General features: G+C 43.4%; 1 long non-coding RNA gene across 1 annotated transcript in view; it reads left to right on the top strand.

The window, feature by feature from the left end:
• Positions 1 to 24,627, top strand: part of LOC141926784 (uncharacterized) — a 167,886-nt gene that overhangs the window by 142,086 nt on the left and 1,173 nt on the right. The window lies entirely within an intron of this gene.

Raw genomic sequence — 24,627 nt, 5'->3', positions numbered from 1 at the left:
ACTGGTCACAACTACGTGACAAACCTCTCTGATGCGAAGGGCAAAATCGCACGTCTTGCATTCAGACTGATCTTCATGAACAGGCCATGCATGGGAAGAAAGGTGAAAGGAGGCCCATAAATCACACGTTGTGTAGTACCCACTCAGCGCTACTGCAGAGGAAAATGAATGCTCGTTTTGGGGCTTAGCCTGCAGATCAAAGCAAGGCAACCATGTCTTTCATCTCCCCTGCCTATGGGAGGGCTGCTGGGACTGGGTTTGCAGAGGTGCACCTAGGGAGAGGCCTGGTGGAGTCTTTAGCTGAGGGCTGAGTCTGGCAGGTCTCCTCAGAAAAGCACATAGCGAAAGGCTGGGTTGACCCATGATGCTGCTTGTACCTGACTTCCCTGTGCCTGGCTCCTTTGATTCTCCCTTAATCTGTGCGTAACCTCCCTGGGGAGCTGACGTGGGGAAGCACCGGGGTAAGAGTGGCTGTGCTTCTAACCCGACAGCATCAGCTGGGGTTGGGTGGGAGGGTGATGCTGCATTCACACAGGGGTGGTAGTGAAAACAGGCTTTTCCACTCAGTCTCCTCCAAGCTTGTGTTATAAAGACATGGAGAGGGCAATCAAGCCAGACCTTAGCACATGGGAAACTGCAAGGCTCGTATTCAGCCTCTTCCCTGGGGACAGGCATCCCTCTTGACTGTGGGCAGGGTGCTTTGTCCACTCCATGCCTCAGTTTCCCCCAAGTGAAGTGAGTCAACGATCTTGTCTCCTGGCACTTTTGACCAATGGGGGCTGGATACGGTCACAAATATCCTTACAAACAGATGATGCTACATTTTCTTCCCATTATTTTAATGCAGAAAGATTTCCATTTCCCTTCTACCTTGTCAAACTTGTGGAGTTAACCATGGCAGCATAAACAGTCACTGAACTGGAAATTTCTAGTCAAAATAAGACAGATTGACTTTTTTTTTTTCCCCCCTTTAAAAATGAATACCTTAAACTGAGAAGTTTGTCTCTGGGTGGCAGATCCCTTAGGCGAAGCTGGAGATGTGGCTTACCTTGGCCTCTGGTGTTTGGCAGGCAGAGAAGTGTCCTTCAGCACATCTGAGATCTTTGTTCTGGATGTGCCTTGTGGGTTCACATAGAAGTAGTGAGTGGTGTCAGGCTGAGAGAGCCTGAAGATGCATCACAGCAAGGAGCACCGTGTCCTCTGAGTGTCTCTGGTCTCCCGCCGTGGGGGGCTGCCATGTCCTCCCTCGCCTCCTTTGCAGAAGCACAAAATGCAGGGTTTAGGAAAACTGCAAAGGGCAGTGCAAAGCCTCTCCCTTGGTGCAGTTCTGCAGCATCAGACTGAATGAATGATGTGTGTCCGTGTCTGTGGTGCGTTTGTGGGACTGAAGCATGTTCCCTGGGGTGTGTCCATTTTGTTCCAAACAGTTCATAAATTTAGTAATTACTAACAAAGGATATTCTGTTAAATGTAAGTAATATCTGAAATAGAATCTCTATAAATGTGGTTCATTTAGCCATTAATTTTATAGATTGTTGAAGTAATTAACAGTGCATAAAGAGGACTTCCTCCAATGCAAGTGTGATCTTTGGCTGAATGGACCTTTGTAGTGATCTCTAAGACAGTGTCGTAGAGTGGAACTGGAATTTCGTCTTGCCTTTATTTCCTTATTTCAGTATTTTAAAGTGTTTCTGAAATGAAATTTTTTTATGTACTGGCTGTTAGTAGTTTAACTTGTTTGCTTTTGTGGGTCAGTATAAATCATACTGAAATTCATAAATTAGAGTCCTTGAGGTAAATTATTTAAATACTCAAATACATGAACAAACACTGTCTTACACAGGAAGGGTATCACGTTATCTATAGCTGGACAAAATCTGCAGCATGATTGGGGTACGTTTTGAGGTGATTTCCACTTCATTTGGTTTTTTTCCCTCTCTTCAAATGCACCTTTTTTCTTTGCTTCTCTGCATGCCCAGTCAGTAGCTAAAAGCAGTTTTGCGCTACAGCAGAAATGAAGATCTCCATTTATTCTTGCTGTCTAAAAGTTATATTCTCCCATTGGGAAATTGGCCAAAGAACAGAACATCCTCTCCTACATTGCTGCTGACATTTGATATCTCTCCTTCACCTGTAGGCTCTCCTACCATTTGTACACAGATCTTTTGCAATTTTGTAACTGTCTGCAGGTGAAAACTCCTTCTGCCTTTCTTCTTGGAGATTTTGGTGCTTCTACTGCCAAGAAGAAGTTTTTCTTTGAGTGTGGGAAAGGTGACAACTACAGAAAAGGCAGCACAAGCAAACAGCGTAATGCAGCCACTTCACTGGCCACAGTGCTCTCCCAGACAGTGTAGGGAGAAAGATGCTCCAAACAGGCCATAACCACAAGAGATGTGCAGAACCAGAGACTTTATTGTATTTCCCTCCTGTTGATGGAGGAATAAGGACAAAGGATAAAGTTAGAGTCATGATTCTTCTCTCTTATAACAACATGAACCCAAAAAAAGACAGAGCAGCCTCTAGCTGTGAATTTTATATGGCCATGACTGGATTTTCTTGCGGTGCGGATGTTGCTGCTCTCATGTGTCCATCCAAGAAGCACATAATACTAATTGGTGAGACAAGGAGTTGTGTGGATAAATCTACATATCAGAGCTGTCACTTGACTTTGCCAGAAGATTCAAAAAAGGGTAAAAATCCCAGCTCCCTCTGCCATTAGTGGTGGATTGTCTGTCAGGATGAGCTCTTTTCATCTACTCCATTTGGATTCCTTTTGCAAAGAGTTCATCAGAAACATGACAGATTTTCAGACATGCTTTTCTCCTTGTTAACCTTATTAAAATAAATTTGCATCCTTTAGTTCCCAAGATGTCCTTGCAGTGTCAACATCTGTTTTGGCAAAGATTTGTTTAATAGGTAGCTAGAGCTCAAAGCCTTTGCTGTCATAATATCCTTGCCTTTAAAGAAATTAAGGGGTGCCCATTTGGCCTTTATTATAACAACTCTTCCTTCCTCGTGTGAAGGAAATGATACCTTATTTCTCTCATTAGAGTAAAATATAACCCTTTTAATGCATTGGTGTATCATTGCATAAATAATGAGGACTTCTCTCTGTTTATATGGAATGCAGACCTTTCAAAACCAGCGCGCAGAGACGCGGGGCTGCAAAAATAAAAAGCAGATGTCTCTCCCTCTCTCTCAGGAGGTTAAAGCTTATCAGGGTATTTTAACTCTTGAGCTCCTGTGATGGTCAAGATCTATTGAACAAAGTGAACTGACACTCTCAGGTGCAAAATGGGGCATCCACTTAATCCTGTTTTGTTCTCAGGATTTGTCACTGGGTGAAACTGAGTGAGACAAATATGGAAGGGAAGTTTTGTCATTATTGGGTTTTATTTCATGTAAATGAAAGGAAAAGGTGGCCTATAAATACCTATCTGGCTGTGTCATTGTCCCTTCTGAAGCCCTCATGACAGATGTTACCGTGGAGCTGCTTGCTTAATTTGCTTATCAATGTGAAGTATATTTCCCTCTGTGTACCCATCACTGTGTGGTTTTTGTGTTTCACACACTGCATCCAAACAAGTAGCAGGAGTCTGTCCATCTGAAACACTTGCACTAGCACAGGGGGGCTGAATATGGAAATAAAGATAAAATCAAGCCAATCCTTATCTTACCCATAACCTCTGTGCGGAGGAGCAGGTAACACAAAGCCATCTGTGCCATGTTTGGGGATCTTCTGTGCAGGGGGAATCCTAACATGTTCCCTTAGGTACCATTACCAGGTGGCTGGAGGCATTGGAAATACACCTGCAGCCTGAGCCCTTGGCAAGGATGTAGTGGCTGAAAAATGGTTTCACCGTGAGAAAATGAACTTAGGACATGGATATGCTTCCTCAAGAGCTGTGGGGTAAGAGTGGAAGAAGAGCAGCATTTAAAAAAAATTCACAGAAAACAAATATTTGTCATGAAAAAAGTGTGAGAGCCAGGCAGATGACTCTAAAATGTGTGGCTGGCCTGTACTTCATGGTATTATCACAGTGGTTTATAGTGTTTGGAGGGAGAGTTATGATGCAGAACAAATGAGATAAAAAGCTTGTTTAAATGTGATTAAATGGGTCTAAAAGCTGCCCATTTTATGGAAAGGAGCTTCAGGCATGGTGCCAAGCTGTAGCATGCTGTATGGTTCACCAGCTCGTCATATCCATATGGGCTGATTCAGAAGAATCTGTTTAAAAGTCATCCAAACAATTTATGGATGTTCTCATCACTGGGCCTAACTGCGCATGAAGGGAAGATACACCCAACGAGGTCATAAAATGGTACCAGGATTTTCTGCTTTTAAAGACGGAAGTTCAGATGTTCAAAATTGCCATCCACTGATATCACCCCAGTAGCCATTAGCACTGGTGTGGGGTGGTCGTTGCCTTGACATTTCCATATGGAGTAGTATTTGTTGGCAGCCAACTTCATCGAGGAAGGATCACTGAGACTGGACACTCATGCGAGGCAAGTCATGTTCCAGATGGATCAGATATCCTTGCCATGAAAATGCTCCTTCAGCCAATAAGTTTCTTCTTTGACGGTTTATCCCAGGGAACTGAGCTGATCAGAAATGTTCCCATGAAACATTGTTCCTTGAGCCTGGCTTATTTTGCTGGAACTACACTGAGCACAGTTGACTTTCCCCATGCCTGAGGAAGAGAGCTTGAGGAAACCCACCTGTACTCCTGGCAGATCTCTTCCAGGACAGGAGGAACATAGTGCGTACAAGTCTCTGGCTCCCGAGCGGATGCACCTGGTGGATTTGCCCCAAGGCCAGGGATGCTGGGAGCTCTGCAGCTGCCCGCTGAAGCTGACAGGCTTTGACGTGCATTTCACTGGGAGGCTGCAGCAGGGTCTGGGGAGCTTCTGGCTTCCTGGAAATTGCTCTCTTTTCAAAAAACTGAAAAAAGTTTCTGTTCAATTTGGATGAAAACCAAATTTTATATATATATATATTTAAACCCTTACATTTTCAAGGCACTGGAAACACTGCATTTCAGCCAGCTCTACTTGATAGTTTTATAGGGCTTTGCCATAATAAAAACGAAGTGAGACGAAACAGAAAAGCCCTGCTTAGTAACAACAGGGGGTGGGGGAGTGGGAAGGGAGGCCTTAACCAGAGACAGGCTTGCTGGGTGACTGTTCTGCCAGCGGAACACAAGATACATGTGCCAGAAGCGTGATCGAAATCACGTGGGCACAAGCCTTTGCATCTCAGAACAAATCAAGGTGCGTCTTTAGAAAGTGGAGTGCTCTGTCCCAAATGGTCCCTGATCCCTTTGGGTCTGGGCGAACACCAGATTATTTCTCAGGCATATCTGAACAGATGCTTTTAGCCTCTTATGGCTGTCTTCCCACATATGGAGCTTTGCTTTGTCACCAGACCCTGCCAAATATCCAGTCCTCCTTTTGACAACAAAGAACTGTTTTTATTTACTATGAAAGCTGGTCTGGCCTTGGTTCTTGGTTTTGTAAATTATTCATCTTGTGTCAGTAGTAGTGGAGCTTCTCTCACATGTTAATAAGTTTCTTTCCAGCAAGCTATCAAGTCCAGGTTTTGGCAGGGTGAGGGTGGGAGGTAGTAAGGCAGAAGGGACTTAATAGCTCACCATCTTCATCAGCATTAATCAGCCAGGTGACCATCTCCCCCTTAGATAATGTCCCACGCACCCCTTGCATGGGGAGTAGCTCTGTCCTCTCCTGTTTCTGTGTGTGGGACTGAGCGATAGATCAGCAGTTAGAGCCAGGATCTGTCCTGATATGCTTTTGCCTTCTTGCTTCCTAACTCAGTTCCTTCCTCCATGGAGGTTCCTGTCTGAATCACACAATTAAAGAAAAATTGGTTGGAGGGGACCTCTCAGTTGGATCAGGACTATCATCAAAACTGATCAGATCAGCCATAGCTTGAAAACAACCATGGATGCAGATGCAACATCATTTCTAGATAACCTTTTCCAGAGCTGCACTGCTTTGTTAAGTAAAAAGGTTTTTGTAATGTTCAAGCTTAGCTTCCCATATTGCAGTTTGTGTTGCACCTTTTATTAGCTTTCTCTCCTCACCTAGAAGCATTTGACTCCATTACCTTTGTCACTGTCCTTCATGTAGTTGTAGGTGGCTGTTAGATTCCCCTTCAGCCTCCTCCTTACTAGACTCATAAGCCCAGCTCCTTTACCCTGTTTTTTTCCCAGCTGACAATGAACTGCTGAATCATTGATTGCCACGCTTTGAGTCCAGCTGTCCAGCCCATTTTCAACCCATACAACGATCTGTTTGTCCAGTCCATACTCCCTCAGCTGACAAAGGAGACTACCATGGGAAATAGTGTCAAAAGCGTGACTGAAGGCAAAATATATTACAGCACAAGGTGAGAGCACCTTGTCTATATAGCCAGTCATTTCATCACATAAGTCAATCAGATTGGTCAAGCATCATCTGCCCTAGGTAGGTCTGTGTTGACTATTCCCTATTTATCTTCTAGTTCTTCCCATGTGTGGAAATGGACTCCAGCAGATGTGTTCTGTGGTCCTTCCAGGGATGGAGAGAACCCAACTGCCCAAGATCCTCCTCTCAACTTTCTTTTTAGATGGGTGTAACATCAGCCTTTTCCTGGTCATTAAGGACTTCCCCCAGTCACTGTGATCTTTTGCAGGTAATAAATGGTGGTCTCACAGTCACATCATCCAGCTCCTCCAGTACCCTGAGGTGAAAACCATCCGTCTCCATGGATTTGAATATTTGCACCTACCCCGTGTTGTCTCTAACTTGTTGCTCCTCCACTGTTGGCTGTCCCTTTCTTTCCCAAGCAATTCTGATTTGTGCAGAGGTCTAAGAGGAAGATTTACTGGTGAAGACAGAGGGAAAAAAGATGTTTAATACTTTAGCCTTTTTCAAACTGAAAGCGGTTGTCTGTCTTCCCCACAAATAACAATTTTTTCAGTGACCTTATCCCATTTGAACAGCAAGTAATGGGACTGCAGGGTAACATGTTGTAATCATTTGGAGCTGAGTATGAGACAGGGATTTGCTTTGCTCAATATCTGAGTTCCGGCAGATCAGTCTCGTATAATGTGAATCTTTGCACAACATAAGAGTCCTTTCAAAGATACAACTCCCCAACTGTGTGTGTATATTACATTCACCAAGAATGCTGTAAATTTGTTTCCGCTAAGACTAAAGTCCAAGGGAGGATGAATTCTCTACGCGACTTTGATATGCTTGTATCTCCTCTTATTTCCATGGATATTCTGGATAGTAAATCCCTTATCTCCAGATATGTGAACAGTTTACTAAACATCTGTCAGTAGCACCCGTGCCCATCTTGCTAATCTGGAATGCCAACATGCCTCCAAACCCTAAAAAATGCTTAACGATCTGTATCTCAGGACTAAAAATGCAATTCAATTGAATTCAAAAATTGTGAAGTGTCTGCACTTCATCCGTGTAAACTCTATTTGCAAGGCAATCATTAAACATAGGAAGAAACCCATTTCTAAAAGGAAAACATTAGTGATGGGTGCAGTTGTAAGGGGTGGGAGATAGGATTGTGACTGAACTGGGCCTTGGAGGTCAGATGGTTATCGGAGCCAGCTGAGCTTGAAAAACTGAGAGAGAACTCGAACAAACAGGTCTGTGGCATTTAGGCACTATATTAAATAGGATTTGTGGTACTTGCTGCTTCAAGCTGTGCCAAGAAAAGCATGAGTAGCCTTTCTTGTTGAAAATTGGCACATCTGGTCCCAGTCCTAGTTGGAACCAGTGGGGCATGAAAAAATATGCTGTATTACTTGTATCTGTTTTGAAACCTTGACTGGAGGATTCAACCCAGGCTGGACATTCAGTGTTATGTGATCTCTCCTTTCTTTCTCAAGCTCCACGCTCAGCAACAGAGCAGCTCACATGTCAGAAAGCACTGATCATCAGGCAGAAATGGGCTCTGCTCCTGTATAGTTCTGTGCTCTGTTCCCCAGAGTCCCTGGGTCACCAAGGTCATCCAGCACCATCTTTCTAAAGTAACGGAACAACCTTGTGCAGAGAAAGAGTCAACCTACAGAAAGAGAAATGGAGCAAAAATTAATTTATTTGGTGGGGTAGGCTGATGACAGCAATGACAGGGGAGCTTGTGTCTGTACTGGCCCTTTTTGGGTCCTTATTCCCAGGCCAGCTTCCCTGTTACTGGCTCATACTGCCCACCACACTGGGAGGGAAGGCAGAAACCAGAGAAGTGAGTGGATTTAATTCAAAATTTCAAAGATGTTGCTGCTGGGTTTGCAGATGGTGACAGCAGATGATAGAAATGAGCTCATTTTCCCTCTGAACATTTCTTTCATCCCTAATAAAAGAATCCTAAACTAGAGTGCTCCTACAAGAAATGTGGAGTTTTCTCCCTCTGCATTTTTTTCTACCGAAAGAAGGTAACCAGAGCAAAAGAGAGTAGATTCTTGCAATAAGTCCTAGAGTACATTTCTGAGATATCTCAGTGGTGGCCCATTTTACATAACTCCCTTTTAGACCCAGAACTGAGATAAGCTGTGCGCGTCTTAGCACAGCTCATCCCTCTCCAATAGAACCGCCCTTGACATTGACTATTTTTCATTCTCCAGGTCCCTGACATCAACTCTTTTTATTTATCTTGTCCGTGGCAGGGAATTTCTACATGGAAATCTTTTTGTTGGCTTTGAAAGACCGATAGTTCCTCTTGGTACAGGCTGATGCACGGCAGGACAAGGAATGATGACTTTTCTCATCACTGACTGAAGCTAATCTCCTCTTGGTAGCTGTTTCTGAGCTTGAGTTTGCCAGTGGCTCCTGTCCTTTTCTTCCATGGGGACAGAGTTTGAATGTGAATTGTTTGGTTTCCCCACCCCAGAGTCAGCTGGTTCATCCAGACAGCATCCAGACAGCAAGCCAAAATATGACAGTATGGCCAGTTAGGCCATGTTGGACCCAAATGTGGTTTCCAGCCCTGAGCTAACTTAAGAGCATAGACTGAGCTCATAGTGTCAAGTGAACCATGCGGTGTCTTGGAAAACCTTCTGATTTTTCACTCTAATCCTGTTCAACAGGACATCTTTGGAGCTCAGAGGAGGGACTTCAGGACCTGCTTCCATGTGTTTCTTCATGATATTTATTTCCCCCAGCTCTGCCCAAACAATGAAGAGGCAAAGGGGAATTTAGCCATCAGATATATTCCTGTCTTGATGCTCTATTTGATCTCAGTTTGCTTTTAGATTCTGCATGCCTGAATTAGACGGTTGTACTGCCAGTGAGAAAGAACCACCACCTTCTCTTTTTTTTTAGAAGGGATACAACAACGGGTGTTTTTCCCAGAGGTAGCTCTCCTTGTATGATTCATGCTCTTCAGCAACACCTCTTCCTCCTGCATTTTGAGTTTTCCAGCGTGTGTTTCTGGTGGGATGATTTGTGCTGATATTAGCTCAGGAGGCTTTACGGGTCCCCTGGTTACAGCCTAATAAGTGGGGCAAAGTTATTAAAGGTAAAAACCAAACCAAACCAAACCCATCATGACATTTCTTAAAATAATATGAATTGCCCATTCAGCTGTTCACACACTGCAAAGTAGAATCCAGACCCCTTCTCAAGCTGAAATCCTACTTGAAGCCTGGATCCCATTGAGGATTTAGGACTGGATTCTCATTTATACTAAAGTCTCTTGAGCCAGCAAGCACAGGATGTAAATTATTTTTACTCTCACTTTCACATGAGAATTAGGCCTTTAGAGTCAACTTGAGTTACCTTGTCCTGGCTGCATCAGTCACATATGACCACCTGTTGTTTCTTGGTTAAGCTTAACTGTATTCAGTTTTTTGGCAAGAATGCTTCCTTTGCTCTGTGTTTTCATAGCCCTGGCCACTAGGTGCTACTGCAACACAAATACAGTGATGGTTAAACGGAGTCAGCCAGATCCTGGCCCTGCGAGCTCAGCATGGAAGGGTCTTTCTGCACCCCTGGCTCCTCTGGCCCATGCCTGAGCTTCTATGGAGCTAGCATGGTGAACCTGGAGTTAAGGGACAGGCCCAGGGATGATACAGGAGTATAGGACGCTGTGGTGAGGCTAAAACAACCTCTTCTAGGAACCAAGCCCCAGCCCATAAGAGAAGAGTATGGAGGATTGACTCTGCAGTGTGCATGCACCTCAGGGTGAAATATGGGAGAGGACTGCACAGTGGAATGATGCCTTTGGCCACCAACTGTCTGTGGAAGACCCATTGCTGAAGGCAAGATGCTGCATTCCTCTCAGATGGTTCATTTATAGATCTGGATTGTAGAGTTTAGGACTAAAATGAATGCCTGGATCTTCTAGGCTGACATCCTCGATCTAGTCGGTATTAGATTTCACTGGTTATTCTGGTATGGAGACCAGCTGATTGTGTGTTAGCCTCCAGAAAAGCATCTTCTCAACCTCAAGGCATCAGGAGAGGAACACCACCAATTTTCCATGGTTATTCATGCTCCATGTCTAACCCAGCTTGTGCTTTCCCACTTGCTTGAGTTCACCTGCCTTGGAATATGGAAAAGATTCTCCTAGGATGTATACAACCAGGAATCAAACTGGGAACAAAAATATATAGAATCATAGAATAGGATCACAGAACCATTTGAGTTGGAAGGGACCTTAAAGACCATCTAGTTCAAGCCCCTGCCTTGGGCAGGGACACCTTCCACTAGCCCAGGTTGCCCAAAGCCCCGTCCGACCTGGCCTTGAACCCTTCCAGGGAGGGGGCAGCCACAGCTTCTCTGGGCAACCTGTGCCAGTGTCTCGCCACCCTCACAGGAAAGAATTTCTTCCTTATATCTAATCTAAATCTCCCCTCTTGCAGTTTAAAACTGTTACCCCTTGTCCTATCCCTACATTCCCTGATACGTGATATATCTGCTTTGTATTTTTCCACTGCAGTTTCTTTCTGGTTTATATTTTGGGCTTTTCTTCCCGGAAGAAAAAGAATTATTAGTAAAATGGAATTTTTAATTAAAGCAACAAAACAAAACTTGTTCTTATTGAAAACCTCAAAACTAAAAAATCTGTTTTTAGGAAAATCCTGTTTCTTAGACTGGCTTCATTTGATACCTTATATCCTCAGCATGATGCTGTCTTTCATAAGACTTAATTTGTGTAATAGAAGCCAGCAATAAAGGCAGCAAATGTTCCGTTTGCCCTGTTACTAGCTTTAGTTTATCTGGGCTGGCTTCAGCACCTCTAAGGAGGCAGCAGAGGGACAGTTTGTACAACTCTGCCTTAGAACAAATATATTAAATGGAGACAGAGACTCCTCATTCTCACGGGCCCTTATTTGTCTGAGCAGTTTGCTTGCTGCAATACGGCCTAAGGGCCCACAGGTCTTACGAGTTCCTACCCTTGCTTGGTCCCCGGTGCTTCTCCGGTTCACACCATCGCAGTCTGGGACTCTGTACACTGAAATCTTTGTGTGATTTTTTTCATGGTGAATGGGCCATCTGCCAACAAGGCCAGGGCAGAGTGCTGTATATTTGGTAGTTCTGAATAATTCTGCTGCTGTCTTCTGTAAAGTAAGTGAGAATGCTTAGATTTTTGTTGGTGTCCTCTAATGCTCTGATAGCTTTACTCTTAGCTTCTGGGAAAAAACACAACATTTATCTATTGAGCTTGTAAATTTTGATTACTCTTGACATAGTCTACTGTTTTATGCTGTTTTAATTACTCCCCTGCCTCATATCCAGTTGGAGCAGGAATTCAGAGCTGATTCAGTTTATCATGCACATAATGCAACTTAAAGAAAAGCATTTCACTAGAGAGCTTCAACATTGTTCACTTGTGTTTGGTCCTTGTTCTACTGCTAAACTTTGCTTTTCTTCTTAGTTGAGTACAGGTTACAGACTAAAGCAGACATTAGTGAAAAATCTTAGTTAGCATTTGTTATTACTTTTCATCTACTGCCTAAGAAGCTTGACTGTATCGTGTTGAGCCCATGCAGAATGGGCAGATGCTTGCAACAGCTTAGAGCCTCCTCTAACATGATGCATTCCAGTAAAGATGAAATTACCAGTTAGGTGACCACAGCAGATTTACACAATGGGATCTGCCCTGTGGTTACAGTGGGGTTTGACCTGAAAGCTAAATCCAGAAATCAACTCACACCTTTTCCCAAAACGGCGTGCTGAATAGTGTGTGCTGAATGTAGATGGAGCTGGGCCATGAGGGGACCTGTGCACAGCTGGCACTTAGTTGCTCTTCTAGTAAGGCTGCTACTACTTGATTTGATCTGTTTTAAGGTAGAGTAGTATATTTTTTCCCCTTTATGTTGTCTTTCAAGGACTTGCAGAGTTTCCAGGTCACTGGGTGACCATTGGTGCTGGTAATCACTCAAGGACAGAAATAGCTACTTTTTTTAGGCATATATCTAAACTTTCTGCTCATTAGCATACATTCAAATGAGAGTTTGCTGAGGAACAAACTGTCCATCCAACCAATAAATACCTGAGATGCTGATGTGTTTGCTTCTTTGTCAAATGCTGAACCTCAAACCTCATCCCAACCTGAAGGCCTTTAAAACGGCTCTCAAAACCTGGCATTTACATACTGGTGGGAAAGAACTATTAAGAGAGCTCAGAGAAACAAGTCTTTGGAAGCTCTTTTAATGGAGGTTGAGGGAGGAGAGAAGTTTGGCAATGCAAGATAAAGCAGTAATAATGCACAACTATAATTCTGTGTCTCACTGAAACCATGCTAAATGATTTGTAACACTCTGAGAGGAGAAATGTGCACCATCAGCATTAATGAGCTTGAGAGAGAGAGTTTGGCCAACACCAAAAATTTTAGATTTGCGTTTGGGTTGAGACTAATTTGCCTTCAAATTTTGCATGTTTTCCTTGTACTCAGATTGCACTTCTTTTTGAAGCCACTAAAACAGACCAGTTAATTCCTGCTGCACCAGTAAAACTCTGCTTGGACACTTTCTTACTCACAGCAAAATGCTCTATTTGTTGTCCAATGTCACCTCTAAGGTAGCCACACAGAGCAATTCTGTTGTAAATAAGTATTAGGATATAGTTTGACAGAGTGCCACATTACATTTGTTGCTTGAATGTTACTTTGGGAGGGAACAGTTTAGAAGAACCATTCAATCGTTGCATTTTCGGGCTTGGATACTTGAAAAAGAACAAGACAGAATACTTTGTCAGACTATCCGGTATATTGTAGTCGACTGGCTGGCGAGTATGTGTGTCACCATCTTCTCTGAGACAGGATATGTGTCATGAACCTCATAGTGCCAAACCTTACAAGATATTTTTCTTCAACTCAAGTGATGGATCGTGCTTTTAGAATACGGCTGCAGGGCTTAGTGTAGTGACAACATGACATTTTTCATGGTCATAAAGTGCTTACAATAGATCTGAAGTGTTGTGAACCGCAAATAGTTAGGAACGAATTTTATCTGCTACTCAAAGTTTCATGTAGATTGCTACATCTTTCCTTTAAACAATTGTTATTGTGCTTTTGTGCAAACATTTGCTTACTAGCTAAGCCTGGAGGTTACAAGTTCAGAGTTTTCCCTGGGCAGGAAAATGGTCTGTTGCTGATTGACAGTGGACCCATTAGGTCTTCCAAATGAGTTTTTCTTTTGGGAATGTTGATCTTCAACAACTCCTTCTTCAGATGATCATGCTCTTTCCATCTCCTCGTCTTTACTCTGTGTCAGAGCAGCCTATTTTGCTTCTGCAGTGGTCATGTACTCCTTCAGACTCCTGCTGTAGGCCAAATTAACCCCTTACATTGACTTCTTTCTCAGTATATGCTTGCACCTATGAGACCTTCTCTCATGAAGATGGCTGAGGTGATGCCCCATGGGGCTTACATGCGCTGTAATTCTTACTTTCCTGTTTTGAGAATGACCAAGTACTTGGGTTAGGTTGTTGGTAGCCTGCACCAGAGACACACAGGGATGCCTGAGGTAGTCTTCTGTGGGCATAGATGTGAGAGGCACAAGCATTATGGGCACCACCACCAGGAGATGCCAAACCCGAGCAAATATATTAACAGAAATGATATTTATTGCCATGGCAGGTAGGCACTGAACACAGACCTCTCTAAAGCATACTTATTGAGGTAACTGTTAAAAAATACATTTAGTCACAGGCAACAAAGTGTCTTACTGAGACAGTGATCTTATTTCTATAGAACTTACTAGCCCAGGAATGGCTTTGCCCACCTGCAACTCCACTGCTTCCAGAGGTAACCTGGGTCAAGGAGCACCCAGGAGCATGTTTGTGCAGTGTGCAGTCTTGTGGCAAAGTTAATAAACCTTTCTGGAGCCACAAGAACTGAGAAGAATTGCAGAGAGTCAGCTGGCTCTGTGGGATGCCAGTGGGGTGGTACAGAAATAGTCAGTATCATTTGCATTTTTAATTTGTCTGGATAATCCTTAATCCTCATTGTCTCAGATAATGGAGGGCTGAATGTATGCTGAACGCCTATGAAGGACTGTGCTGCAGCAGTTTGGTACTTGTATTTGGCCTTTGATATTTATCAGTATGCATAACAGCATTATCACATATGCACTGTTGTTGCACCCACTGCTTCGAGATAGGGCAGGCTTGGCTTTGGTCACAATGCTCTCTTTTGTTTTCCTTGGTTCACTCTTTCTTGACACCTCAGTTTTTGTCTGCTAGTTTGTTATATTTCTGGCACTGGATACCTCTCTGGGCCAATACCTTTTAAGAGCCTCTAGAGCAGGACACAGTAAAAGAGCCAAAGCTGGAGAAAGGCTTGGAAGACATATGCAGCAGAGCACACAGGTGGAGCAATGAGTAAGGTCCAGTCCAAGGGAATAGGAGCCAGCTTTCATCCTGAAGGCCAACCAGCTGTCTGCACTCACTGCCTCTGCCGCTGGCTGAGTAATTCCAGTTTCAGGGAATGCTGATGTCAGTTGTCCTGCAGGAGTTGTGCTGGGTGGTGACTGCAGTCTGCTCGCCACCAAACTTCTGACTGTTGACGTGATGTCAGGTATTCCTCTTAATAGTCAACAAGCTGTGTAGGTTGCTTAGAAAGTCACATAGGTTCAATCTCTTTCCTATCCTCAGATCCCTGAAATGTGGAAATATATGGTGTTAAAAACCTCATTCACCATGACTTAATGTGCTTAGGTTATCCCTTCTCTCCCTTAAGGCCAACTGACAGAGCAATGGATTGTTCCGCAGGCATCAGGATGTGATGGTTTGAGAGAGGGTCCAGGTCTGTGCTATTTTAGCCAGTATTAAGAGTGTGCCCAGTTTATTTGCATTCTCTCCCCAACTTTTGAGCTTAATCCTACTGATGCCAACTGTACAGAGCTCCCACAAAGTACTTTCAGCCTCTTCTTCTTCTAGTGATGACCAATTCTACTCCTGAACTAGGTGTGGAAGGTCCCTGATCACTATTGCAAGCACCAAACTACTTGGCTTCTTGCAATGACAGCAGTCAGGCATGTCTGTTCCCTGCTTCATTGCCCAGTGTAGAAACACCCATTTACCAGAAAGGGTTAGGATGTTCAGCGTTTAGCATTAGTAGGTACACACTGGCAGTGTTAAAATTCATACATCCTCCTGCTTCAGTGAGGACAGCTCTGAAGTGACCTCATGGAAAACTCTCAAGAGTTTCTGTATGATTTCTCATGGGCTTATCCCCACTGTAGACAGACAGGCCCGAAAAGCTGCCTTGCAGCCAGTCGGCTTGTGCCTTTTATGAGACCTCAGCAGATGAATGAATCTGTACTCACGTAAGAGAAGGGATTATTTGTTCTACCCCCACATTTCAGAGATTTGGATCATGCACTGCATAATTTTGACAATGTCTTGTTCTCTATCCAAAGCTCTTTCCAAGCGTTCTGTATAGCTCAACATTACTCATCTGGGAGAAGCAAAGAAACCTGAGTAAGACTTTTACAGGGCAGGACAGAGTGATGAAAAACTATAATGTGACAATGTTGTATCAGCTCAATTTGAAATGATTCAAAGCTCCTTCTCTCCTTAGGAACTCCCAGCAAGCTTGGGCAGGCCACCACCACTATGTGACAGTTTCTAAATACTAGCTGTGCAACCAGGAGGACTCTGGATGTTGCTAGCCAAATTTATGGACATGTCTCTGAACCCCAAAGTGGCGAACTGTCCATGTGAAGTGGCAAGAGCAGAAAGCCTGTCTATTTGTCCCGTGCATGGGGTTTATCTAAAAGCTCCTTGAAATCCATTGGTGTGTGGCCAATGCATCAGGGCCATAGTGCAGAATGCAGTTTGTGACTGGATCAAAAAAATGTATTGAAACTTTTCTGCTAATTTAAGGTGAAATTCTGTAATCTTCTCAACCATTTGCATTGTACAAACCTGTGCACTGAGAAAAGTGAACAAGTTAGAAGACTTGGTCTTTGTGTAGGAGCAGAAAGAAACCTGAATGCATTTTAGGTGCTGAATGTTCTTATCCTGCACCCAGCAAAATAGGCAGAAAACATCTTCCTTCTGTGTGTTTCATTATTAGAAGGGAGTTTCCCAATCACAGAATGTTTATCTTCCAAGATGCAAATATACCAATTTTTACTCAACGGGAGTTGAGTAAGACTCAGCTGTGTAGCCTCTTCAATGGGAAATGCAAACATCGCTGCTCGTCCTTTTTAATTCTGGCACCATATAAATGATATCAATATTGTAAAAATGCTCTCCCTTCTCCCTCCTGCTCTCACCCACCTACCCATACCTTAGCACATGCAAAGTTTGCTGTGCACACATGTAGCTAGCTGGTTTGAACTCCAATAGCAGACAGTGGGATAACAAGGTGAAACCTCCAAAATCAAAGATGCTTGGGCATTGTGCATCCAGCTGAAATGAGCAATTATCTTCAATCTGTGTGCAAAAGCCCAGGGTGTAGGGGGGTAGGGTGAACAACCCTTTATTTATTGACATAAGTAATGAGTCTTCGTTTATCCTTTGGTAGGGAAGGCAGTAACTGCAGCAACATTTCTTCTACTTGTGATAAGAAGTGAAAATACAAATGTGATGGGGAAACATTAATTGTGAGGGTCCTAATTAAAATCACTGGGAGAGGTATTGCATTACAGTGCAAAGAAGCAGATGAATGTGACCTTTCTGTGAACTTCTCAACCCTACTAGAAGCATAAATTTAAAGTCTCCTAGCGGAAAAGTGTTCTGGCACTGAACTGGTGTCTACAATCAGGATTTTGTCTGCAGGTATCAATGCACAAAATCTCTGCCTCGTGGAGTTCCGAGTCCCCTGAGGCTTCTTATGTTTTGCCTTCATTTGCTATAGTCCATGTCAGAGGGTTTCAGTGGCCTGGCCCAGCTCTGGCTGCTCCCCTCTCCTCCCAGCCTGGAGCATTTCCTTGATATGCAGGGAAAAACTCTTGCAAGAGGTGGTCAGAAAGGCCACAGTAAGTGGAGCAGAACAGAAATCTGTGTACTGCAGAAATGCTTGCCGAAGATATATAACATTTGTCTGCTACCAATTGTCACAAACAGTTAAGGCAAGCAATTTATGACTCTGTAGCTCACCCTTACCCTGTTAGATTTGCATCTCTGACTCCTACCTGGCATGTTGCACTGATTCCTCCTGATTTTTAACTCAGGGCAGGGCAAAACAAACATGATGAGACAGATACACTCCTTTTCTTTAAGGAAGGGGCTTTTTTTTTTGGCTCCCTCATCATTAAGCAAATGCTTTTGCTGAGTGACAGCTGTTTCTTCTCAGCAACGGGACACAAAATTTGGCTTTGTTTTAATCTTGGGATGTTTATCACAGGACTTTGAAGCTTACACCCTTCATTTTTCCCTTCTCTATCTCTCCAAAGCTTTGGGGTTGAGAAGGAGCAGGAAGAGGAAGGGTTTTCAAAGGGATGTTTCACTGTTAAAAGTTCAGCAGTGCTCTCATATGTGATTTTCCTGGTTGGCAGCTTTATGGCTAAAACCTCTGTTTTAAAACTGGTGCACACTGGTGATACGAACATGCCACATGGTGTCTGATGGCCTTTAGCGACAGCAGATTTATAGCATTTTCCCTCATAAAAATCCTTTCCTTTGCCAAAAGAGGTCCAGCTGGAGTTATGAAATCACTAAACAGAGACCCTGCTACAGTGAGGAAGCTTGGCCTTTTCAGTTCCCTTGATCTGTCACACGCAGCTCACATCATAACCTTGCACACTGGAAATTACACAGCATCCGTGCGGTACCCTTGGAAAGACTCCTTTATTCCTATAGAGACATGGGATCTGATAGCACTTGTGGTCCATGTGTGCTGCTTCGCAATTAATAGGAAGTTCATCTTATTCAATTATATTCAAGTTTTATTAAGGTCTATGCATAAGACGTAGTTAAAAGCCTATGGGCCAAAAAACCCCTCCCTAACTGTGAGATATTGCACCCCTGAAATTTTGAGTGACTCTAAATAGACATAATCCCTTCCTGAGTGCTTGGGAAGTGGTTAGTGGAGCTTGGATGTCACCATGAACAAATCTCAGTTAATAATTCTTTCAATTATAAATGTGTTCTGAATCTGTGACTGACCACTAATGGCTTTTGTGTTGCTCACTGTGAAATTCATAGGCAATTAGGAAAATGGAGACAGATCTGATAGCTAATTGCTGCAAAAATCATCCTCCAAGTGTTTGAAAACCCAAAATCCTCAGCTGAAATCCACAAATGTCTTCATGCAAACTAAAGAGGTTCTCCAGTGGCGCCTGTGTGGTGAGGATTTTGAGATGCTAGAGCAGTACGGTGGGGTTTGGGATGAACCGTGCTGGGACAAGCAGAGGCAGCATGGCTTTCCATCACTCCAGAGACCCTCAGCTATGTCTCCAAAGGCACCACTGGCTCTCCTGGGGCATTTGCAGAGTTTGTTGAAGGGCTACCCTCAGCCCTGTTGTCTTTGAGGAACAACTGTGCCATGAACAGAGTATAAGGGCTGCATTTGCAAGGGACTAGAGAACAACTTCTGCTCCAGCTCCCTTTGCCATTTGAAAAGTCCATTCTGTATACCAATTATTTAGCCTAGACTCACGTGTAAGCCATTTCTCAGTATCACTTGGGTGACTAGGAGTGTGTTGCTCCCCTGCTTATGTCATGCTGGTGATATGTGATGCCACAGGGTAATGAGAGGGTGGCTGGGGCAATGGCTACCAGGCCTGTGTGCCAAACCCTCAGCTGAGACAACTGAGTACAGAGTCTGGACAGCCCAAGTGGAAAAGCTTAGTCCAACTCCCTGTCAAAAAACATCTTGAGGCTCTGCTTGTCTCCAGTGAACAAGAAGGCCTCAACTAAAGAGCACCCTTGGGCTTTAAGGTTTGTTTGGTAGGTCCAGCATGTACAGTGGGCACAGACCTGCTCCTATTTGGTGCCATGTTGACATGCAGAGTGGCTGGTTCTCTTCTGTTTATTGCTCAAGTTCCTTAGCCAAAATATCATATATGAAAGTAGCCACCTTCATAAGCAAGAGGGACTTGACTTTGATTCAACACACACAGAAGCAAATCAGAAACAACTGCTGATGTGATGCCATTGAAATGGGTTGTGCTAGATCTGGATACAATGGGTGTGAGATCAGAGAGGGGTCTGATGTGGTCTAGTTGCTTGCTTGCTTTAGTTTTGGGGAGGACAGTTCTGTTTGGAAGGCTGGTACTTGAAAGGCATTTCTGCAAAGATATGTATATTGAACTTTTCATGTGTATATATATATATATATTGAATTTGTAGCTGACGCCCTGGCTTGCAGTCAAGGGAGTGAAAGAAAAAATGGAACAGAAAATGAAAAAAGAACAGTGAAGAAATAAACGTCTCTGTGAATCTGGGATAAGAAACCCAGATAAATCACTGTGTCTTGTAATCTGGAAAAAAAAATCAGGGTGAGAGAGTCAGCATTTTTTGTTATGACTTTACCAACGTGTTGGACTAATGGAATGAGAGGACCGTCCTAGTTGGCGTCATTTCTGCACAAACGCATCACACCTGGCTCTGCACTATTTGTGCTGACCTCTGTCAGCCATGTAAAGTGAGAATTTAGGGACCAGATCTGAGAAAAAGGAAAAAAAAAAAAAAAAGAGCACATTTGTGTTTTGGCTTTGATTGCAGCAGCCTGGCGTGGAGCTGAGACGGGGTGGGCTCCTTCACCGAGGCCCCTCCAGCGGAAGGACACAGAGAAAGAAGGCTGTGTTAGTTTCCATGCTGCTTAACATTTGTATTTATTTATGCACCGCATTTAATTCTTTATTTATTCTACATGTGAGCGTGGATTTAATGCTTGGCTCCAGGTAGTCCTGTGTTTATCCCCAGGGCTGCAAATGTTCAGACTAACAGTAGGTTTTAACCCCAGGTGGAAAGGCCACCTCTAACTCTGCAACTGTAGTACCTGTCTACCCGTTTGGACACTGAGGAGTTGCCGGTGGCTTGGCTGGTGGGATATTTACTCCCAGTAGCAATACTGAGGGCACAAAGTCAGTGCCCCGGGGCCAGGACCATTCTCCGGTAGGTTGTGGCTCCTGGAGCGGAAGGTGCAGAGACCAAGGTGCTGCAGCACTGTGCTGCTGTTTGCCAGGAGAAGGGAGTTGGTCATGCCGGATGGAGTTAATGGGGCATATGCACATCGCTCTCTTCCTCTGTTTAATGCTCTTAATATTCTCAGTGACAAAACAGCCCCTGAGGGGCAGATGCCACCAAGTGTAGCAAGGGAATACCCCTGTGGATGCTCTGGCTTCTGCTCTGCGCTGGACAAAAAAGGCAGGAAACCAAAATACCCTGTCCCAGAGCCATGTCCATGCTCTTGGCCCCATTCACACACCACATGGAGCACAAAAGCAACAGGGAGTCAGTGTGTTACCATTGTTCATTGTTAGCAGCTTCAGATCTGAAGCAGTGAATGGGGAGCCAACATCCCACTCCAGCTTGCAGAAGCCATCCAGTTCCCTCTTTGTTCGTCAGCAAACAGGGGGATAACAAAGGGCGCTGCTGAAAACCAGCAGTGTTGCAAGATCTGCGCATAATAGTTGCAGAACGAGTTGAAAAGGAGGAAAACGGGGTTTTATGAAGAAAAATTGCAGACATTCAAGTTGCTTCTGTTTCCCAGGGTGGTACCACAGCTGAAGGTGGGTCCTACAGGGGTTCATGCAGCTGCCCTGCGTATTGCAGAAGTTGGAGAAATACTGTGAAGATGTCAAAGGAAAACGGAAAAAACCCCAACTCCACCAGCCAAACAGCCTGTCAGTGCATTCAGTGGTGAAAGGAAGGTGGGACAGGGATGAAAGAGGAACAGCCATCAATTAAAAACAGGGAGGGGAAAGCTTGTAACACTTCCATTTTCTAAAAAAGAAAGCTTACCTAGGCCCTAGTTTGTTTTTGTTTTAAAATCCTTTTCTGTGAAAGAAAAGATCTTATAATTGAAAATGATACTCTTGGACTGAATCTTCTGGTTTTGGGAAAACTGCTTTTTCAGTAACAAAATCTTTCACATAAAATATTCCAAAAGGCTGGAGGTGTTTGTGTGCAGAGCTGTAACTGCTGAAGGTGATTCTCAGATTAGATGTCTCTGCATGCTTTCACCTGCTCTAGGGACAGTCTGATGCCTCCTTTCCTTACAAACTCCATCACATGAATGGCTGTCACATTTGGCTGTGGTGGCCACCAAATCCGAGCTGTTTCACACTGAGGAGATGGTCAGTGGTAGACAACAGCTGAATTATATTACTTATGCTCATATGGGACCACCTCTTTCAGTGTTATGAGCCAGGAACTCCAGATGTGGCTTGGAGCAGCAGTTTCTGGAGGACACACCATGTGCGTGGCACTCCCCATCCCCTCTCCACTGAGAGCCGGAGCCACAACCAAATGTGAGACCTTGAACATCACATTTCTGTCTGTGGTATTGATCGACAGGACGTAAACACTACCTGTGGGGGTGAAGATATCCGCCAAGCTGTGCAGAAATGTCACGTTGCTTTCATTCCACTGCACGCTTGTCCCCCCTCATCCTTTCAATTCAGATGCTACTCTTCATGATGCTGTGAGAGGTTAATATTTCTGACATGAATCGATAATGTTGGATGAGGAGCTCATTTCTTGGCAAGTCAGTGCAAAGGAAGTAAACAGTGCCTGTTTGTTTTGACTTTCTTCCCTCATTAAGTCTGGTTTATTTTAGTAGATGGTCTTTTGATTTCATTAATTAAAATATGGCTGGATAGGGAATGAGAATGACTGCAAAGGATTTATGATTGGTATATACAAGAAGGAAGGAATAGCCTTTGGATTTCTGTTGCCACTAAGGAAGGTGTAAGAGGCAAAGTAGATCTTCATCTCTTGGCTCTGTAGGGGAAGGGAGGAGAAGCTGGTAATTTTAGCTCTCTGTGGTGCTTTGCTAGAATTCAGGGTTGAGATTCAAGGTCTTTGACAAAGCTGGGTTAATTAATGATAAATAAAACTTGGTGAAGATAAGATACAACAAAATAAAGCAAACTAAAGCAAAAATATATATTTCAAATCAATTATTACAAAAGCATCCAATAGGTTTTAGTATGTCTCCTTTTTTGTTAGCAAAACATTTGGGAATTGTTTTTTTTTTTGTCTATTTATATTTCAGCAAATATTAATAAGCACTGTCAACTTGTGGATTCTTTTCAGTTTGGTTGCACTAATTTTTCTTCCCAAAAGTGCTACACTGTGGTGTTGCATTGTCAAGACAATTTGTCCAGATCATGCCCCACTTGTTATGCTGAAATGAGAAACAAGTAGCTGCAACCCTTGCAGCTGGATCAGTAAATGCATTAAAAATTACAGCTTGAGAAGGACAAACTCTATTTCAAAATCAAGTGTTGGACCTCAAAACGATGGGTGGTGGCCATCGAAAGGAAGGTAAAAGACAAGATGCAATATTTCAGAATTCTGAAAAATTAAACACTTAACTTTAGAAGTGTCAAAAAAATTTTCCAGAATTTTGCTTAGACATTATTTTCACTTTCATTGATTGTTTAGTCTCACAATTCACATATATTTTTAAGCAGTTGGTAAATAACACTATCTTTTCTTTTTAAGTTTTCTTTTGGGCTGAAAAACATACCTCATTGAGTCTACATCTGCTCCTTTTTGGGCCAAACAAATGCTTTCAGTTGACTCAGAATTATTGCTGGGTTGCTGCTGGTAGAGCTGGGAGGTTGCAGGTGTGCATTGGCAAAAGCAAAGTAGTCTCCCTTTTGGTTTGACTCAAACCAACTTTTTTCTTTAGATTCTTTCCTGTATTGCTGATGACAAGAACAGCCGATTCACCCTGGGCTGAGGCCTGTGATAAGAAACAGCGGTTAAGCCACTTACAGTATTTGGATTATGAAGGAATTGGGCTGGTGGCTGCCAGGCTACCGTGTCTCCGTGCCTGAGCCTGCGTGCAGGCAGCCCAGCGAGGGTACAGCACTGGCAAATCAGAGATTTCCCCAGGTAGTGTGGGGTGAAGACCAAACCCATTGCTTCTGGCTTGAACATTGGAAACATTCAGCTTTCTCCCCGTATTCTCTTCTTTTGCACAATCTGTAGGAAAATTTTATTTTTTGCTCTGGAAAGGATATTGTTTCCTGCCCTCCCCAAGTTTCCTGCAAAATACTAATTCTGGTTTTTACTGGCTTTCTTTGTGTGCTGTTCTGAACAGGGCTGGTCTTCAGCATGTATATGGGCTTTCCTGAACTTGAGAAGAAACATTATCGAGTGCTTATGTGCACCACACAGCTCACTACGGTCAGCTCACTGTGTGTTTCCATGACAAGAAAGAGTTTTTATGACCTCCACTAGCGTGGGAGCCAGCTGAATTTGCAAATCCCTTTTTTTCCTCCCTACATGATGAGATTGCTAGGCAAGCAGGCAGGCTTTTTGAGTACTTTTCCAACTCCAGGTTTTCTACTGGGTACCATTGTATGGCAGGTAAAATGTGATGATGACTGGGCAATGCACAGCACAATGTTTTGTTTGCTACCTCACTGTGATAATTTATGCTTTGCTGGGAAGTTCTGCAGAGCCCTTATGGAACTGAAGATCTTAAACTTATGTCATAAATTGCTTGAAAATGAGAGGAAACTTAACTTTCCTTATAAAAAGACTAAGGACTGTAATTTATTGCTGTAAACAAGAATGAGAAGATAAAAAAAAATAATTAAAAAAGAAAATGTCAAGCTCTTTTTATTCAAAATTTGAAAGGACCTGAAGTCAATTGTTTCCTCTCGTGGAAGGTCTGGTTTCTATCAACCAGGCAGAAGGGGTTTTGTTTCTAGCAGTCAAATCAACAGGCCAGTAAGAGTAGCTTTGAACTGCAATTTGTCTTTATGTATTTTGAAAATGTTCTTTCGACGTGTTTACATGTTGGCTGGGGCACTTTTGCTGGAGTCAGCTCTTTCTGGGACGATTAATCAAACGATCAAGTCTCTGATTAATCAAAGTCCCTCCTGACAACGCAGTCCTTTCTTTCAATCACCTGCTGAGTCTCTACTAAAACCCAAACAAGCAAATGATTAAACTTTTTTTTAAAGGAAAGAATGAAAGAAAGAAATTAAAAAAAAGGCGGTGTGTCTTGCAGATTTGGCACTTTCT

Source organism: Strix aluco, chromosome 8 (assembly GCF_031877795.1).
Source record: "Strix aluco isolate bStrAlu1 chromosome 8, bStrAlu1.hap1, whole genome shotgun sequence".
In the NCBI taxonomy this organism is placed as follows: Eukaryota; Metazoa; Chordata; class Aves; order Strigiformes; family Strigidae; genus Strix; species Strix aluco.
This window is presented reverse-complemented; position numbering and strand designations above follow the sequence as displayed.